The sequence below is a fragment of the Echiichthys vipera genome, assembly GCF_963691815.1.
Source record: "Echiichthys vipera genome assembly, chromosome: 6".
NCBI lineage: Eukaryota > Metazoa > Chordata > Actinopteri > Perciformes > Trachinidae > Echiichthys > Echiichthys vipera.
Genome location: NC_139831.1, coordinates 4,396,535 through 4,404,168, shown reverse-complemented (window position 1 = coordinate 4,404,168; position 7,634 = coordinate 4,396,535).

The following is a 7,634-nucleotide window of genomic DNA, read 5'->3' as shown; positions in this document are numbered from 1 at the left end:
ATTACTCTCTTTAGACTCTCCCAGCTTTTACATTTACACTGAGGTTGTTTTGGGCCTGTGCCAACTAACAATAAAGACAATAAAAATACTTGATTCAAAGTATTTCTTCTAATAAACATTGCTGCTGTTAAGGATACTACAACAAAAATGTCTTCAATAACATTTGTGTCCATTTAAATCCAGGGATTAAGAAGTGCTTATATAGGAAATACAAAAATCAATCATCCATTTTTCTGTAAACCAAGGAATCAGAACATTTAAAAAAACTTTTTCTTTAATAAAAATAAAATTAAAGTGCATTTGCCATGAATTTTGTGCACAGCATTCTGTACTCTACAGTGTCTGTTACCAAGTAGTGTCCGCATCGTCCAGAGCTCCAACATACATCCTCTTCAAATGCTCGTGCGTTACCAACGTGCTCCTGTGATACGTGAGCTCGGCTTTGCAAATTTTATAAGTGTTTTTTCCTTTGTGCTGTCAGAGTGAAATGCTCCCATACCTTTGATACTATCGAGCGAGAGGGTGTTACACCAGTTGCAGCCATGTCGCACTGATGTGTACCTGCCATCACTACACACATGTGACTGCCAGCTAAGATAGGTAGAAAGCCAGATGCCTCACATTTTGTCATTGATTTTTGTAAGCAACGCAGACTAATCCATTTGTTACGAAAGGACACCAATGAACCCTCAACACGCTTAACATTTAAGGCATTTAGCTGATCCTCTTATTTTGAAATGACCGGCATTACAAGCAGCCATTATTGTCAAGGATCGGAGCCACATTCCTGAAAACGCTGCTGTGACCCAGACCACTCATGTACGAGAGACGACTAGAAAACCACATTTCACTTCAAGTGGATATATTTTGACATGAGTAAGGTCAGCGCTAAATAATTGTAGTGAATCACTCGGTGTTTTGACAGTTTAGTCCCGCTCATAAGAGCTGGCAATATCACGTATCCTCTTCAGCCTATTGTAGAACAGTTATCTGCTAGAGATCTTTGTCATTAAAACGCTACTGTTGTTTACTGTTAATGAGCCAACAATCTCTGTCCAATAAATATTATCCACATGCATTTTGGCCCTGTTTAGACAAAGAGGACCTAGAAAGGAAACGCTAAGGTGGCGTTGCGCTCTTACTTTTTATTCTGCGTTTAGAGGAACGTCTGAGGGAAATCTGCGTGCATACGGAGACGCAAAGTGTGTGAAATTCTATGTAGTACACACGTCAGGTGGCTCGGAGGTGTGTGAAGCACTGCCACACAACAGCACCCAGAGCTGGTGCATGTGTTGAAACTTCCCTCAACTTCCCTCCCTAACAGCGGAAAAGCAGGACGCCGTACAGTGTGACAGGGTCTGCAGCCTCCCACCATCTCAGCTCCACCCAGGACACTTGAATGTCCCACTGATGGAAACAGTCCGACATGTCTGTTGTTGTTTACGCATTCCCTGCACATGGATGTAACGCAAATACGTACGTGACGTGAGCTTGCATAAGCAGATCAGAGCCCACTTTTGCTATTTTTACCCCTTTACACGGAAACACAACGGTGGAGTGTTATTAAGATTTCCACTGTGGAGGTTGTTTTTAAGGCACATCTGATAAAATATGTTGTTTTCACCCAGGAGTGTTGTCATGTAAACAGGGCCTTATTTACCAAAGACTCTACAAGAAAAAAAACATGTGGATTATAGCATCTGTAAAGTCACATACTCACAGAATAACAGGAACATTTTGAAGCATAAGGGTTGGGTAAGGACAGTGGTTCCCAAATGTTTTGGCTTGTGAACACTTCAAAAGGCATCTACAGGTGGTTACTTAATCTGTTAAGTGAGATGAATGTATCCACTATTTTGTTTTTATGCCGTGGCCAGAGGCAGTATGTGTCTCGGGTGTACTTCCTGTTCTTGTCAAAGCGATATCTCAGGAACTCCTGGAGGATTTCTCTCCGAACTTGATCCGCAAAGTCTAATCACTTCATCCTTGAGTCAAAGTGGACATTTGTGACAAAGGTCAACATCATTGTGACCTCAACTCAAGAACTCTGATGCTAATTTTCATACAAATGTCTAATAGGATAAAATGATGAAGTGATACCAGGTTGAAGGAGTGTGTGAAGTGTCCAAAATCTTCACTACATAGCCATATCATGTTAGTCTGGACGGTTTGGACGTAAACTGAAACGTGACTCCTCAGTGGCGACATAAAACCACATGGCTGTAATTTTGTTTTTTTGTATCTGTTCAATCAACCACTTCTGATCTCTTTTTGGGGGTTCTCGGATCTGAAATGAAGCTAAACATGTCACCACGAGTACCTCTCTTAAACCTAAACTATCAAGGCACACAGCACAGAATGAAAAGTTAGCTGTCAACATCATTGTTAAACATTGATTCAGTTTTCAGGAGCAGATTTCTGGTGATTCTTGGTGTTTTCATGCAGCCACTGAACGAGCTACGTCACAAAGGACACCATAAGCATCAGCCTCTACAGTCATTACCTCCTCCAAACTCAATATGAGCAACACTCAGCATCCAACACGAGGAAATAAGGCAGCCGTGATATATTTGCGGTTTGTCAACAGAGTATGATTGATAAAACCAGAGCGACTTGTTTGTGAATGGCCTGAATGGAGAGTTTGTCCGTGGGTTTGTGGTGAAACAGTTGCTGTCTGACAGGTTTCAGTGGGAGGATGCTTGATGATGAAGCCACAGTTTCATTGTGAATCACTACAGCTCACTATTCCAGCATGAAAGAGAGGTCAGCTGTTACCTTTAAGTTCATCTGTTGTTGTTAATGTTAAGTCCTCTGGAGCTCTTGATAGGTATAGATATGATTTCTTAATGTAGACTGATGTTTAATTTGTTCTTTCTGTTATTATTTTCAGTATTTTTAAAGCAAAAATGCCCCAAATGTTGTTGTTGTAGCTTCTCAGAAGTGAAATTAGCTGTTATTTAAAGTCAATAAATGAATATATATTGAATATTCTTTGGTTTTACAAAACGAGACATTTGAAGATGTCACCCTGGATATCATATAGACAAAACAATGAAACAATTAGTCCAAAAAATAATTAACAGTTTAATCCGTAATGACAACAACCATTAACTGCGGATCAAATATGTTGTATGTCTGTTAATATTTAAATATAGTCTCAATTTACTCGCCTTGCGTGATCAGGATAGTGTCGCAAACTCCATTGTATTTTACCCACAGATCAGTCTGGAAACATGCGGCGGAGAAAATTTGGAGGAGTTTGCCAAGCGACCGTCTAATCAGCGTTGGTTTTGTGTGAAGTGTGAAGGACGAGAAGCGACGGTTCAGTGTAAACAACATGGCGGCTTCCGCGGATTAGATGAGCGCAGCTATGGAGCAAGCCGCTCGCTAAATCTTTTTTCTCTCGGATCCTTCTCTTGGAATATGGACCGGGCACCTGAAATTGTGCCTTTTTCCCCGTAAATTTGCGTTACACAAACAAACAAACAGCAAATATCCTTTACTAACATGTTGTTTACTTTCTGAACTTTGCCCTGACGCTGTTAGTTCTTCATACGCTTCTTTGACCAGTATTTTCGCCCTTTCCCAAAAGATCTCCAAAACGAGAGTTCCCAGATAGATATGCTGAGCAAATGCAAATCAATATATCTGACGGAGTCAGGATATCAATATACAGCTTAAATCACTACACTTGATTCTTTCTTGATCCCTTTTAAAACCGTTTTTTTTTGTGTTTCTAGAAGAAGAGATCAGCGAGCGCTCTTTAAACAGTAGCCTGTGCAGTTAACTGTACTAATCTGCCACCAAGATGAATATCTGACATTGTGCTTTAAACTTCTGTGCAGTCATTTAACGAGGAACAGGAAGCAGAAATAAACACAGTAATGAGGACGTTTATGGGACTCTTGATGACAGGTGCGTGGAGATAATGTACAGTTATGGCTCTAGATGATTCAAGCAAACAAAGCGTGCACACATCTGGTTGAGCAATCACATCGTTTCAGGATCATATTCACAAGTGCATGTGAGAGACAACAGAAGGTGTTGCCTCTTCCTCCCTGAGAAAATAAAGAAACAAACCATATGTGTGTGCGTATATGCTGGGCAAGCTATAAGATGAGCATTTTCCTATTTTCAGATTAGTCTCACAGCAGTACCGTTTTTTTAAAATATGCTGCTGTCATAATATCTGGTATATGACGGCGTTTTTGCCTTCGTTAGATGCTGACAGTTGAGACGGGCAGGAAATTGGGGGTTGGTTAACTGATAGGGACATTCTGATAGTGGAGTGAATAAGACGCATATTAATAACCATAATATCTGACTGTTAACAGAGATATGCTGGGTAAAGCAGGCCGTGCAGTGCGGTGGATGCAGGCTGTCTGTGTTTAATTTATTTTGCTGGCTCTCACATCACTGGTGTCCTCACATGAACCTGAATGCAGCAGCCTCAGTTCTGAACTGAACTGAGCTGAACTCAGAGGTGGTGCGCTATTATTTATGTTTGATTTCTCCAGTGTTTCTCCTCTAGTCATCCAGCTGTGGTTCGAGATCACAACCACCACAACCACCACCACCACCGCTGCCGAGGACAGAAACTGAACAATGATACAAAAACAGACTGTTTAAAACTGTCAAAATACAAAAACAGAGCTCAAAAAGTGGACTCACATTCTAATACTTTGTTTTTAAGAGTCAATACTGTGATGCAGAACGTGCAAACACTAGCTGCATGGACTCATGAGTACAATACGTGGTCAAAAGTATGTAGACACTTCTGTTCTTGTTGCTGGGGGCGGCAGTAGCTCAGTCCATAGGTGACTTGGCGTGGAACCGGAGGGTCGCCAGTTTGAGTCCCTGTGTGGACCATGAATGGAGCGTGGACTGGTGGCTGGAGAGGTGCCAGTTTATCTCCTGGGCACTGCCGAGGTGCTGTTGAGCAAGGCACTGAACCCCCAACTGCTTGGGGCGCCCCCTCGCTCTGACATCTCTCCATTCATTGCATGTATATAGGTCCTGTTTGTGCATGTGTGTGTAATTCGGGCCAGTGTGTGTGTAACATGAAAAATAATAATAGTGAAAAAAATCGAATTTCGCTGTTGCGGGACTAATAAAGGAATTCTTCTTCTTCTTCTTCTTCTTCTACAGATTACTAAATCTGCAATGATTAGTCTGTTAATTGATTAGAAAGTTAACTGAGAAGCTTTTTTGATAGTTGATTAATTGTGTTAGAGCGATCCACTGGTTCTAGCTTCTCGAGACATTTTTAAACTATTTTCTGAGATTTTACAGACTAAACCGTTAATAATTGATGAGACTAATCGATAGAGTAATTGTAAGCAGCCCTCCATACAATAATATATTTGACAATAGTGTCGTTCCAACTTTATGTCAACAGTTTGTGTTTGTTTTCAGAAAGCCAGCTAGTCCTCGCTAATTTGCGTGGAAAGGGGATATATGCACTTGTGGCTGAATGGGATCAAGTCCCTGCAGCCCTTTTCTAACATCTGGAGAGAAGAGGAGCGGATGCTGTTATAGCTGCATGTAACTGCCCATTACACATTTAACGGTTTCACATTTGGGTGTCCACACACTCATGGCCGTATAGTGCGGCTCATTCAGAGAGTTTTATGCTCATTTCATGAGGTTTTTCACCTCGTGTGGATTTGGCATCTGTCCTTGATACATGTTGAGCTTGTCAAGCACAAGTAAGTGCTTGACAGCAAATGTCAACATCTGTCCTCTTCTACCCACAGCCCTTAACATTTTGGAGGTGTTTAACGTGGTCGGTGCAGACAGATTTATGTCCTCGCACCTGTCTAAGCAAACCAAACAGAAAGAGGAAAGACTCTCGTTCTTTGGGTGTGAACATGACCTCGACTCAACCCCAACAAGGCCCGAATAAAAGATTACATCACAGAGGGGTCGCCGGCCTCCATGTGACGATAACATCTGTGTGATGCTCATCGGCGCAGCAGCTCTCAAATAGGCAGCGGTACAGTGTGTGTGTCCTCAGCAGCACCCTGCCACATTTCATCTCCGTCGTCTAACTGGGCTAATTTCACGGTCTGATGAGCAGACGGAGGCAGGCTGGCAGACTTACTGTTGTTACCGGAGACTTTAAAGGTGTTTTTTTTTTAAACCGTGTGTGTGTGTGTGTGTTTGGAGGAGGATGAAACAGCGGTGGGTGTTCGCCTGGCGTTCCCTTTTCCCGTCGTGACCCGAGTAGTCGGACTCCTACAATTAAGCAATGAATCACAAAGTGATGGCAGGACGAGTCACTGCCGCCGGGCTGGAGGACAGAATCAAATGTGTTGCCCTCTGTGGAGGACAACCACAACTTTCAGGAACACTATACAGTATTAAACGCGGAGTAGCATCACATGGGATCATTTTCTTTGTGTCTATTCTCTCTTGCCAAGCATCCAGAGCTGTGGCTTTTGGCTCGTCAATCAAACAGTGTGGGTGGTAGAGTCAAGTATGAATTCCCTAGAGTTTCCACTGCAGTTTGACTCTCTGTAGGTAGCTTTCTTTGCTTTTTTGCTCAGTAAAACCAAACCACATGTAGAGCTTTTATGTGAGAGAATCGTCCAATTTGGAAATCCTTTTGCTCTGAGGACCTGGATAAGAAGACTTATGCACTGATCCATATTTTTCAGTCCTGATAAGATACCTGGGCTTTTGGGTATCGCCCGATAACAAGCACCGACCTCATACCAGTGTTTTAATTATTTAACCAAATGCCTCACTCACAGCATTTCCACTACTGCCCCACTGCAAGCTCAGGCTATCTTTGAGGAAAAGCGACAGGGCTTGACACACTCAGGCTTACCTTACTGTATGTGTCTGTAAGTGACAGGTGGTGTTATATGACATGACACTTCTTTGCCAGAACCACAGACTTCTTGAAGTCTCAGCTGTTAACAGGTCAAGAAATAGCCCTGTGCATAATTCTTATAACACAGCGAGTTGTCTTTTATATTTAGTGTGTTAATTGGCGAGCTTTGGGTGTGCTGGTCGGTTTGTACAGAGCCAGGCTAGTCCAGGCGGCTGCTGGATGCTTCCTAATTATCAAACAATTTTGAGAGTCGTATCGATTTTCTCAGGCGACACGGTGGTGTGGTGGTCAGCACTGTGGCCTCACAACAAGAGGGTTCCTGGTTCGAAGTTTGCATGTTCTCCCCGTGTCTGCGTGGGTTTTCTCCGGGTTCTCCGGTTTCCTCCCACAGTCCAAAGACATGCACATGTTAGGTTAATTGATGATTCTACATTCCCCGTAGGTACGAGTGGTTATCTGTCTCTGTTCGTCTCTATGTTGCCTGCGATAGACTGCCGTCCTGTCGAGGGTGTACCCCGCATCACGCCAGATGTCAGCCTGGGATCGGCTCCAGCCCCCCCGCGACCCCGACAGGGATAAGCGGTTGAAGATGAATGAATGAATGAATGAATGAATATCGATTTTCTCATCTAACTCGGGGCAAGCACATCACCTGAAATGTCGAACCTTGCTTTAATGCTGAATTCTTATAAGGAACACAATGTTTGCGTACTGCCAAGCCCAGATTTTCTGATTGTAACGACATGAATGAGATTTCAGAACGACTCTCCCTCACAGCTTTGGTATTGCTTTCTCT